The 13464-nt window shown below is 44.1% G+C and overlaps 1 pseudogene; it reads right to left on the reverse strand.

The window, feature by feature from the left end:
* Positions 1 to 203: 203 nt before the first annotated feature.
* On the reverse strand, positions 204 to 2102 carry LOC104675928 (annotated as a pseudogene).
* Positions 2103 to 13464: the final 11362 nt, after the last annotated feature.

Consider the following 13464-nt stretch of genomic DNA (forward strand, 5'->3'; position numbering starts at 1 on the left):
CAGCGCTCTCTCTCACTCTTCACTGACTGAAGGATACAGCAAGAAAGGGTCTGTCTGTAAACCAGGAAGAGGGGTCTCACCAAGAATGGAAATGGCCAGTACCTTGATCTAGATTTTCCATCCTCCAGAACAGTGAGAAGTAAATGTTTGTTGTTGAAGCTACCCAGTCTGTAGTAATTTATTTTTCTGTTTGTTTGTTTTGCGGGGGCGGCTGTTTAACGAGCGGGGGACAGTACAAAGGAGCAGTTTTCTCTCCATGGGAAAAGATAGGAGCACCTGGCACGGGGCTTGCTTGGGGAGGGAGCAGCTTCTCAGTTGGTTGGGGGAGGGGGAGGTATGTTCCTTGAACCTATGGAAGGGAGGGGGGCCTCAGTGTTGGAGGCATGGGAGTTGGGGGTGTACCCCAGGATTTGAGGGGTAAACTCCAGGAGGCTGAAGATGGACCCCAGGAGCTGAGAGATGGACCCCAGGAGATTGGGGGTGGACCTCCATGGTCTGAGGGTGCATTCCTGGGTCTGGTGGGTGCACTCCCAGGGCCTGAAGGTGAATGGCAGGGGCTGCCAGATGCACCCCTGGGCCCTGGGGGTGAACCCCCACTGATGGGGGAGGATGGACCCCTGGGGCTTGTGGGTGGACTCTGGGGGCTTCAGGATGGACTCCAGGAGCTGGGGGTGGATCCCAGAGATTGGTGGGTGGACCCCAGGGGCTGGGGGATGGATGCCAGGAGCTGGGGGGATGAATCCCAGGAACTGGGGAATGGACCCCAGATGTGGGGGGTGCACCACTGGGGCTGGGAGGTGGACCCCTGGAGCTGGCCGGGGCAGCTGGGGTAGTCCCAGGGGCCCTGAGGGTTCAGGCCCCGTAAGGGGAATGGGTGGCAGAGGCAGGCCTCCTGGCAGGGGTGGTGGCAAAGACTTGGGCAGCGATGGCCGAGGGGACAGACCGTTCGTCAGCGGGGGTGGAGGCTGCTTCACCCCAGGGGTCTGGTGGAGAGGCTGGGTCTTCCCCGTCTTAAAGTGGAACTGGAGGAAGAACTGCTTGGTCTCCCGGTTCCAGTGTGTCCAGAATGTGCCTTCCACCTTGTTGATCTCCCTGCTCGGCATCTTGAAGGCGATGGTCTCATAGGGCTCATCGGCCATCAGCAGGTAATGCCAGCACTAGTACAGGGGCTTCATCCTCTGTTCATATGCAGACATGAAGCAGTGGCACAGCATGATGCCCTCGGCGATCTCAAGGTAGTCGATCTGGAAGAGGAGGCTTGGCTGGCCCATGTCCGAGTCCCTCTGCTTGGTCACTTAGTTGCCTGGGCGGCTGATCTTCACAAACTTCTTCACCTCCGCCTTGACCTTCTCAGGCGAGGCTGGGCAGGGGCCTCCTTGGCTTCCTTGGCTGCTCGTAGGGCCAGGTTGGTCTGGTGCTTCTTTCCCTGGGTATGTGCCAGATAGCTCCACTTCTTGTTGAGAAGCATCAGGTAGAACTTGCATTCGTAGGAGCCCAGGTGTTTTTTCATGAAGTATGGGTCCTTATTGATGTCGATGGACTCCAGGGCCAGCTGCCAGAGGTGCTCCCTGCTGTCATGATTGCTCTGGAGGAGGAGGCAATGCCCTTGCTCCCAGGCTTGCCCCCAGGGTGATGCTGGAAGTCGATGGTGACGGCCTTGGGGCTTTAGCAGACTGGGAGACACTGGAGCCCGAGGCTGCACTACTGCTTCCTCAATCGACCACCACCACGACTTCGCGACTTTGTTTGGCGCACCTTTAGTAATTTGTTGTAGCAGCCTGGACTAAGCCTGTCCTCAGTATCTTTCACCAAATCTGTTATCTCCTTGGCACCAGGGAGGCATCTAACCTTAGTTCTCAAAATTCAAGAGGTTAACAATCATCAAGCCTGTATACTATGAGCGTTTGTACACTGCAGCTCAGTTGTCATTGCTTCTTCTCCCGTCCTCACCCTCTGTAGTCTCCTCTGCCAGAAGCTGGATCATTGAGAGTGAGGAGACCATATTTCCCATTCAGCCTCTCCCACTTCTGGGTATTCCTTGTTTTTCTCTGCATCCTGCTCTTGCCCTTAGAGTTGGTTGATCCATCACAGAACCATTGCATGGGCCTTTCAGAACCATGACACAGTTCTTAGAAAAATCTGTCTTCTAATTAAGATATAAAGAAGCACAGGCTCTAAGACCAGATACCCTGACTTTGAAACCCAGCTCCACTACTCACTAGTTGGTTGTCTTAGCCAATGTTTGTATAAGACTAATCCCTTGTTAAACTCCTACCTTAAAGTTTTGGTATGAATTTTAAGTGAGCTAATTCACATAAAGTACTTAGGACAGCATCTGGCCTATGGTAAGCACTCAATAAGTATTTGGATAACGTCTCGTTATGTATTCCTCTTAACAGCCCTATAAAGTAGAGATTAATGTCTCCATCTCACAGACGAGAAAAGTAAGGATGAGGAACAGAATGTGATTTGTCCAACGTCACAAAAATGGTAAGGAGGATAACTGAGACTTAAATCCTGGCTCATTTACCTCTGGTGGTAGTACTTTTTCCAGAATGAACACTGTACAATGTTGTATTGTTTTTGGTGGATTTTGAGGGAAGGAAGAAAATAGAATTGACTTAACTTCATCATCTTTAACTACAAGTTCTTTTTTCTTTTTGTGCCCATGATGAATACATCTTAAAGCTATGAATTTTCCTCTAAACACTGATTTGGCTCCCCATAGCAGTTGTAATGGTTGGCTATCATTGTCATTTATTTCTAAATGGTTTTTATTTTTTAATCAAAAATTTAAAATCACTTTTTAAAAATTAGATTGATTTTAATTTTCTCTTTGAAATGCAGCAGTTATTTAGGAGGTATGTTTAAATGTTTTTAAAGGGATGGATTTTTTGTTGTCACTGTTGATGCTATGCTTTATTGGGAATTTTCAAATTTATTATCATATAGACCAAAAACTTGGATTCTTTGATTTCTACTTATAAGTTATTAAGATCCTCTTCACAGTTTAACAGCAATTATTTTCTGTCAATGCTTCTTAACTGTTTGTAAAGAATGTGCATTTTCAGCATGCTACATACAAAGTAGAAGCTTGAAATTGTGTCATTTACATTGCAGAACCCTTACTTATTTCTTGTTTTCTTTATATGCCAATTTCTAAGAGGAGTGTGTTAAAAATCTCCCACTATGATTACAGATTTGTTAATTATTCAATCTATTTACTCATATATGTTTTGGACAATGTGGTTGGCTTCCCCAGAATTTGTTCCACCTCTTCTATATTACATCATTTCCAAGTGTTTGGGATATTATTGAGTCTTTTCACAGCACAATAAACCATCGTAATCTTGGATAATTGAATAATTTCTCCCCTTTATTCCAATTTATTTCAAAATTTTCTGCATAAGCCAAATCTAAGACAACCAGTCCCTCTCATCCCCCTGACTGGCCACATTGATTAGTTCAGTCATGGTCATATGACCTAACTTTGTCCATGAAGATTTAGCCCAGGAATTGGTTTTTGTTGGTTGAAATGAGAGATACCTGTCAGGCTACATGCTAATAGGGAAATGTTTGACTCCAACTGCTTCATCAGCCATCCTCTGATCACAAGGAGAGACGGCAGAAGATGAAATTAATGCCCTGCCTGAAAGCAAGGATGAGAGAAATAAGGAAAGTGGGTCTCTGGGAATGTCATTGAGCCACTGGATCAGATTCACCTGACAGCTGCTCTGTCTTTGGACTTTTGTGGTCCATTGAATTCCTTAATTATGTCAGCCAGCTTGAGTTGCATTTTTCTATTACTTGCAACCAAAGCATCTTAACAAATAAATATATTTCAAGGTTCTAATATTAGGTGAAGAAAAATTCATGACTCATAATGTCTTAATGAATTAAACATTTTTCAAAAAATATTATTATTTGTCCTAGTTAATTAGCACATTAGTCCTTAAATTTTTTTTTTTTTCTAAATACTAACATGACCAAATCTACTTTCTTTTGTTGGTATTTGCATACCTATCTTTTTCTAGGCCTTTCAATGTAAATTTGTCGTTTTCTTCTATGTATATCTCTTAGGACAGGATATGGCCTAGTTAATCACCTTTTATGCCTTCTAAGTTCTTAATTAATTGAAGGCAGGTACAATACATCAGATGATAGAGCCAAGAACATATTCCAACAGAAGTAGATTCGTGGTTGCCTTGGGCTGGGGGTGTTGGAGGGGTGAGAAAATAGGGAGGGTGAGAATGGGAAGTGATGGCAAGGGGTTATAGAGTTCATCATTCATTTTGAGTAATCCAAATGTTCTAAAATTGATTGTGGTGATTGATGCACAGTTCTGTGAACATGCTAAAAGCCATTGAGTTGTACACTTTCAATGGGTGAATTGTATGGTATGTGAATTATGTCTCGAAGCTGTGAAAAAAGAAGATATTGAATACATAAAACAAGAATAGGATGCTATGGAAAAGAAGCTGTTATAAAGCCAGAAAATAACTCTTGTAAATTTGAAGTATTATTGTCAAAATGTGTGTGTGCGTCTGTGTGTGTGTGTGTGTATATATATATATTTAAACATCTTATGTTGCATTTTTTCTGTTACTTGCAATATTAATAGTAGTATTTGAAAAAATACATATACACATTTATTTGTCTACACACATGTGTGCACATATATCTATGTCTATATGTATAATAAAATTTCCCACAGTATGGGACAATAAGGTAAAAAAGTTTTTAAAAATGAGAGAAAAGATAAGAAAGCAAGAAAATCAATGCATGAGGTTGAAATATCTAATAGACTCAAAAATAGAAGACAGAGAGAAAAGGACAGAAATAGTAAAATAATAATATAATAATAGGAGACAATTTCCCAGAACTGAAGCGCCTGGGTTTTCAGTTTGAAGGGAACTCAAATGCCCAGCATAGTGAATAAAAGAAGGCCCATGGGACATCAGCACAAAATTCCAGAATATCAAGAATAGTGGAAATATCCTACAAGCTTCCAAAATAGGTGGATGTAGGGAAGGAACATTTTGGCATCAGCTGCCTCATCAGGTACTCCAGCTGCCAGAAGAAAGTGGAGGACTGCCTCCAAATTTCTGGGGGAAAGGAATTTTGAACCTAGACATCTAGGACTAGCCAGCGTTTAAAGGCAAATAGATCTTTTCAGATCTGAAAGGACTCAAGGTTGACCTTGTACACATTTCGAGAAGTTATTTGGGATTTCTCTCCACCAAAAAGGGGATACACCTTGAGGAAGGGCTCCAAGAAGAAAGTGAGTCCATCCTAGGAGGATAAGGAGTAGCAGTCCTTGGATGATAGCCAAACAGCAGTTAGAGAGTGACTGATCCAAAGAGAAGGAGGGAATTGTCCAAGAACAAACCAGAGACTGTAGAGCAGCCTCTTCTCGTCGGTGGGGGCAGTTTGCCCAGTGGAGCCTATCCTCAGCTGATTTCCAGGGTCTGCAAGCGTGACTTTCCAGCAGGCTGCCTTCCCAACACCCAGCCCTCAAGGGCAGATGGTGGAGAAATAACCCACAGACACATAACTACCCAGCTGGAGGACCTTGACCAAGTCCAGGAGCAGAAGAATGAAGGAAGAAGCAGAAGAAAGGAGGTGAGCAGGTGTATCAGTTAGCTGTTGCTGCGTGACAAAACACCCCAAAGTTCAGTAGCTTCAAATAACAACTGTGTAGTACTGCTCATGAGTCTGTGGGCTGGCAGGATGCTTCTGATCATCTGAACCAGACTCAGCAGGGCTCACTCGGGTATCAGCTACACATCAGCATCTGGGATGGCTCCACTGCTGCTGAGTGGTGTCTTTCATCCTGCAGCAGGCTAGCTCAGAGATCTGAAAGGAAGAGGAAGCATGCAACAACTGTTACGGCCTAGCCTCACAACCTGAATGCCCTTACTTCTGCCATGTTCTGTATACCAAAGTTAGTCACAGGCCAGCTCAGATCCAAGGGGTGAGAAATGCACTCCGCATCTTCACGGGAGTTACTGCATAGTCACCGGGCTGAGGACACAGATGCAAGGAGGGCTGCAAAACCACAGCCCCACTGTTGTAACCAACCTACTATGGGGATGGAGAGTAAGGATTTTTTAAAGGTAGCAAAAGGTTACTTCTTCTACCATGTGGGATCTCTTTTCTTTTCTTTCCTTTATTTTGGTCAAGACAGAGTCTCACTCTGTTGTCCAGTCTGGAGTGCAGTGATGCAATCATAACTCACTGGTGCCTCAAACTCCCGGGCTCAAGCAATCTTCCTACCTCAGCCTTCCAAGTAGCTAGAACTACAGGTACATGCTACTGCATCTGTCTGACTCTTTTTTAGTAGGGACAGGGTCTCAATATGTCGCCTAGGCTGGTCTAGAACCCCTGGCCTCAAGCCATCCTTCTGTCTCAGCCTCCCAAAGCACTAGGATTACAAGCATGAGCCACTGCACCCAGCCAGATCTTTTTTCCTCTGTGACCGGGGCAGAAATGGACCATTTCCCAGATGAGAAATCTAGACCTTCTGTGCGGTGCAGACATTGCCGTGTTCATTTCCTTATATTCCACATATAACGAAGTCTCGGGGTGGTCCCAGGCTGGAATTCAGTACGTGGCTGGAGCAGAGCATTGGAGGGGAGACTCTCCCACTGTAGCACATGGTGGCAGCCTAGGGCTCCAACTAATGCTGTAAAGAGAAGGAAGAGCTAGTCACCCACCCGCGCCTGCTTCTTTGCTGAAGTTGATCTTTCCGGAAACCAAGCATGGAGGTTCTGAGGGTAATGAAAGTGCCTGCTCAGGCGGAAACTTAGAATTATGCCAGCTGCTCCCTCGTCTGCAAATGGAGACCTTAAGTCACCTTGGAACAGACTCGCCTTACTATCTCTGGAATCTCCTTAAGCTGTATAAATGCAGGGCAGGCCGGCACTGCTTTTTTTTTTTTTTTTTTTTTTGAGAAAGGATGCAGATTGACCCTCGCTTTCTCTGACTTGGAAATGTCTGCCCTTCCAAAGAATCCTTAATATACAATGCCAGGGAGAAGGGGGCGGCAAATTCACCCAAGGGCCAAGAGCCTGCCAGAAAAAAAGGGATTTGGGACTCTGTTCCCTTCTTTTATTGTAGCCAGAGAGGTCCCCGGTGGGAAGGGTGGCCAGGCCCCAGAGGGTACCTCTCTGCGAGAGGACAAAGTCTGGCTGGCGGTGGCCTAAGCAGCCATGCAGCCTCGGGTACTTACACAGGTTGTGGCAGAGGCTCAGGCCCTGTAAGCAACTAGGCATTCAAAGAGCTGTCGGCTTACAGCCTCCGGGAAACACCTACCTCTGGGGTTCTTGAACAACTTGCGCTGCCGGGAAGCTTGCACGCTCAAGATGCAGGATGCCTGTCAATCGGAGCAAGCGGGCGGACGAAAGGAAACCATGGGGCAGGAGATGGGCCCCTCTGTGTGCGCGACTGGTCTCGGCCCTTTGCTCGGATCCTAGCACTCAGGACAGCTGGCCTCACGCGGAGGTCCTCTGGTTGGCCTCTGCCTCTCCGACTCCCCCACCCCTTAGAACTAAGGCCTCTGGCACTGCTCTCCACAACCCCACCGTCCTCTCTCTGCACCGCCCCCACCCCATCTCAGGGCACAGGACCTGGCATCAGTAGAGGATTCTTGCTCGAATTCGGTACACGCTGAAGCATCCTGCAGAACCCATTTCCACTTTCAGCTGCGTGGGCCGGCAGGGACGCGCTCTTCCTCGCTGGCCAGGCAGGCAGTTCCTTGGGCTGGACGCAGGTACCTCCCCGCCGGGCTTCTCAGAGCGCCTGGTCGCAGCATGCACTTCTGAAGGCTGCCGCGAGGTGGCCCTGCGGCTTCTTGGGAAACACAATGTGAGGTCTCCTTTCAGAGGGTCTGGCCTGGGATGCCCATTGACCCGCGCAAGCGACGGGGACGGGGCACGTGCCTCCCGGGCGCTGTCAGTCGGCCACCCACAGGGACCCAGCACCGCCAGGGCCGGCTAGTCCTGCCCAGAGTGGTTCTCAGGGAAGCTGTATTCCAGTTCAGTGCCTCCACCTCCAGGTCTTGATTTCCTCTTAAAATAAGCAGGATGACATAGATTACGAGGGAATGAATAAGAACACACGCTATGAACTCTAAAGCAGGGCAGAAATGCCTGTTGTGAATGTCGGGATGAAGAGGGAGAGACGAACCCAACACTGCTCTTAAGGAATGTCACCTGGGGGCACTACTAAGACTAACCATACCAGCCCAAGGCAGGCTGAGGCTTGGGAACTGTGAGAGGCTCCGAAGGCATCCTCCTAAAAGAAACATAGAAACTAACAAAACTAAGCGCTTTGGAGCTGGAACTCGTTGAAGCCTCACATCTGCCTCTGATTCTCTACCTTAATTATCCCCATTTTGCAGACGAGGAAACTGAGGCCCAGGGAAGCTGTGACCTGGGGGAGCCCTCATGTTAGTGAGTGGGCAGGAGGGATGCAGAACTGTAAGTGGGGAGAGACACTGGAGGGAGATGGGATGGAGTGAGAGAGAGCAGGAAGGTGAGAAGGATGCCTGCAGGAGGGAAGGGGGCAGCATGGGGCTCCTCGGCAGCCCACAGCTCCTTCCCTTCTCCTCCCAGGAACTCCATCATGGCCCCATAAAACTGGGGCCTGCACACTGGCCTCTCAGATTTGGTTCCTACTCACTTGCAGAAACCACTTCACCTATAAGATTGTATTTTGTTCCTCCACGACAGAAGTATTGTCTGCTGGTAAAAGATGCAGAGTTATAGTTATTGGAGGTGCAACTGGTTTCTGCAAGTTCTGATATCTGGAGACAGATCAGAAACTGGGAGTCACTGGGAGCTGAGTAACTTGATTATTCCACTCCATGTGGTTTCAATAATACATTTATTTATCTCACAGCATTATTTGTGCTTCTCATCCTTCAACCATGATGTGTGGAGCAGCTGAGAATTTTCCAATAGGAGATCTGAGTGTGCTGCTTCCTGCCTGTCTTCCTCCTTTTTTAATGAGTACAAGAATTAGTGGCTAAATAAAATCGACCCACAGGATAGATGCGTACGACTGCTTCATGAACTGACAGATGACAGTAACGGGCAGCAAGCCTGGAAAACCTATCACACAGGCTCAGAGCACCTCTTTTGTCAAGTTATGATGAAGAACATCTATAGGCTCAGGAAAGAAAACTCAGCAGCCAGGGAATGTGGATGAATTTCTTAGGTCTGGCAGACAAGATGTTTATGTCACACGCAGGACTGAAATTCTAAGCCGCAAAGATATCAAGGCTGGGCTTGGAGGAAGATCTGGAGTTTTCTTCATTTACAAAGTCTGTGAATCCTGGATTATCCTGCACTTATCCAAGACACAGGGAAGCAAAAGACACAAGGTTTTTCTTATGAAAAGCAGAACAAGGAAGACTTGGGAGTCCAAGTGAGGTTCCAAGACCCAGCCTGCAGGTGTACGGCTAGGGCTGGAAGTTGTTGCCCATCCCACGAAGACTTTTAGGCCAACCCAGTGTATCCACGCTCAGTCTCTCAATGGCTCAGCAAGGTCAACTATGAGCACTCAACACCCTCCATGGAACCACCTAGGACAGACTTGCTCCACACCCCTCCACACTCGCTTTCGTCCATGCTGGTTCTTCACCAAGGCTGGGTCTCCCCTTTTCAGTTATGTCTGCACCTTGGTTGGATTGGCTGATTTATCTTATTTTCTTGGCTCAACGCTTGGTACAGTCAAGGGAATTTGATACCTCCTGACTTTCTCCCTGCTTCCTTGCTCCCTGCCACCAGGTAGGACACCTCAGCCTAGCTTTGCCTCTCAAGTACCCACCAACTAATCACTAATGGGGCCCAACAAAGCAAGCCATAAAGGAAGGTTCAATGGGTTACAATTTTGAAGCAGTGGGAACAGAAAAGAGAGACAAGGGTGGACAGGAAGAGGCGTGTCAGGACCAGAAGCTGCCACTCTTCTTCCCAGACGTAGCTAAAGAGAACACCTTTGATCAGTTGCCACTTGAGCAAATCCGCAAGAGGATTTGAGAATCTAAGCATAAGTTATTAGAAGGTCTTTGCACTAAATACTGACATTATGAGAGACACCCAATTCAATCAACAATAAAAAGTGTACCTGGGGAATCAGATTTAATAGCGAAACAGAACAGAAATTTTGAATAATCAATGAGTTCAGAGAGGTGTCCAGGAATATTTCCTTCAAAAAAAAAAAAAAAAAAAAAAAAAGGCTGAGCATGGTGGGGTCACACCTGCAATCCTAACACTTTGGGAGGTCAAGATGGGAGGACTGCTTGAACTCAGGAGTTTCAAACTAGCCTGGGCAACATAGCGAGCCACTGTCTCTATTTTTTTTTTTTAAAGGTATTAAATGCTTGATTGCCAAATTAGGAAAAACAATCTCAAAAGATGTGCTGATAAATTAACTGAATATACCTGAAAATGAAATCAACAATCTGAAGATGATAACTGAAGAATTATCCCAGAGCATGACATAAAAGTACAAAGAAATACAAAGGATGAAATAAAAGTTAAGAGATGTGGAAGATAAAGACATTGCAATAGCCACCAAATAAGAGTCTAGAAAGAATAGAGAGAAAGGAGGGGAGGAAATTTTCCAAGAAATAATACAGAAAATTGTCTCCAACCTGAAGAAATGCACAAATGTCAAGATTGCCAGGGCCCCTCCAGAAACTAATGTGATAATAGAACAATAGCTTCAAAGTTCTCAGTGGAAATCAGTTAGAACCTATAGTTATGTTTCACCTATTCTAAAGCTATCATTCATTGTGAGGGCAAAGTAAAGACATTTTCAGGCATGAAAGAAGCCAAACATTTTACTTTATGTAAATGTTTGTGCCACAGGTGCTTTCTAAAATAAATAAATAATAGAAGATGCACTCCGGCGAAGAAAAATGGAGACCTGCAACAGAAATGCGGTGTAAGAAGCAATGGTGATCAAATAAAACAGTAAAAGCCATTTTTGAAGAGTAAAAAAATGTTGATTGTTTAAAAATAAGAAATTTAAAATAACACTGTGGGTACGCTATTTGAAAAAGTGACAGTGTCATAAATGTTCCTGGGTATGTATCCAAAGGGAATGTATAGATATCTGTACCCAAATGATAGATACTAGAATATTCTTAGCAGCATTATTCACACACCCCTAAACTGGCACCAACACAGATGTCTATCAACAGTAGAAGAGATAACCTGTGAAATAGTCATCGAATGGAATATTATACAACACAAGAAAAGTACTACTGCTGTATGCCTTGGTGTGGATGAGTCTCGGAGGCATAGGGCCGAGCAAAAGAAGCCAGACAGAAGGCAATGGATACAACAGTTTCATGTAGATAAAGCTGAGAAGCAGGACACATGGATTTATGGTGATGGAAATGAGAATTGCAGTTTACCTTTGGTAGGGAAGGGACTGAAGGAGACACGGGCAGGCTTCTGGAGCACAGGCAGTGCTCTGCATTATGGGTGTGTGCACCTTGGAAACACATGTAGAGCTGTAGACTTAAGACCTGGGCATGCTACTGTGTGTTTGTTATACTTTAAAATAAAATAATCATGGAACAAAAAATCTGGGGAAGTGGTAAAATGCAGCAGAGGGAAGTAAAAGTGTGGTGTTTGACTCACCATGGGAGTAAAGTAACTACAGACAGTGTTTTAAATATAACTTTAATTACACATTTTTAAAGGGTTAAAATAACAAAATTTGTATGACAAAATGTAAGAAAAAGAGGAAAGAGATGACTAAAAAGCATTGTAAATAGAAGACAAAAAATGGTATAAATAATTATACTATCACACATCACAATAGATGTGAATGGGTTAAACTCATTATTTAAAAGAAAAAACTCTGGCTGGATAAAAATACAAACTCCATCGGTATGCTCTTTAAGTGAAACACAACTAAAAGAAACAATCCAGCAAAAATGTAATGGCAGAAACGGAAATGATAATAAAAACAAAGAAAGATGATAATATTCAAATGAAATGGAATTCAAGGTCAAATCATTTAATAAGAAAAAGAGAGGGATATGTCATATTGAAAAAAATGAACAATACTTAGGTAACAAATGCTAATCCTTTTTTGTTGCACTTAAATCTTAGCTTCAAAAAAAAAGGCAGAAACCTGACAGCATTACGAGTGGAAAAACCTAGATCCTCAATACTTTGGTAGGTGGTTTTCACAAAATTCTCACAGAACAGAAATAAATAAAAAGAGGATTTAAAAAATTAATGAGCTTAATCTAATCTCTCTCTCTCTCTCTCTCTCAACACACACACACACACACACACACACACATGCTCACACACACACCCCTACCTTTCTGCTCAACTAACAGAGATGACATATTCCTTTAACCACAAATGGAATATTCTGAAAACACTAAGCATGCACAAGGCCAGAAAGGAAATCTTAATACATTCTGGAAAGCTGCTACTATTTAGGTCATATTCCCTGATTGAAATGCAATAAAACTAGAAGTTAACCAAAACATTTTAATAGCTCTTAAAGGGAAAATTTAAAAATATAATGCACAAATTACATCTGAATATAAATAGTTCAGGGGCACCATATCACTAAATCTGTGTTTTGAAACCAAAACAGTACGCAAAGGAAAAAATGTGGTTTACATCCATTTATTAAAAAACAAAAAAGGGCTGATCATGGTGGCTCATGCCTGCAATCCCAGCACTTTGAGATACGCAAAGGAAAAAATGTGGTTTATATCCATTTATTAAAAAACAAAAAAGGGCTGATCATGGTGGCTCACGCCTGCAATCCCAGCACTTTGAGAGGCCAAGGCATGTGGATCTCCTGAGGTCAGGAGTTCAAGACCAGTCTGGCCAACACGGCAAAACCCCAGTCTCTACTAAAAATACAAAAATTAGTCAGGTGTGGTGGCACACACCTGTAATCCCAGCTACTTGGGAGGCTGAGGCAGGAGAATCGCTTGAACCTGGGAGGCAGAAGTTGCAGTGAGATGAGATCCCACCAATGCACTTCAGCCTTGGTGACAGAGAAAAAAATAAAAAAGAAAAGAAAAAAGATTGAGAATAAATTAATTAAAAATTCAACTAAAAAACTGTTAAAAAATTTTTAAAGTGGAATGAAAAGATTAACCCTAAAGTAGAAACTAATGAAGAAAAACAATGCAGTTGATCAATGAAATAGATCTTTCAAGAGACAAAACTTTCATGTAACTAAGAAATGGAACTAACAGGGAAACTCAAATAGAGATATATAACGATTTTATTAAACATACAAGACAAAATTATATTTAATAAATATCAATAAATTCAAAGATGTGGGAAAAATGGATGATTTTAAAGAAACCTATAAATTCCTAAATCTGGTTCAAGAACAAATAGTGTGACAATCATCGAATAAAGTTAAAAGGTACTCAGATATCTTCCCTCCAGAGAAATGGCAGTCTGA

Source organism: Rhinopithecus roxellana, chromosome 1, assembly GCF_007565055.1.
Source record: "Rhinopithecus roxellana isolate Shanxi Qingling chromosome 1, ASM756505v1, whole genome shotgun sequence".
Lineage (NCBI taxonomy): Eukaryota > Metazoa > Chordata > Mammalia > Primates > Cercopithecidae > Rhinopithecus > Rhinopithecus roxellana.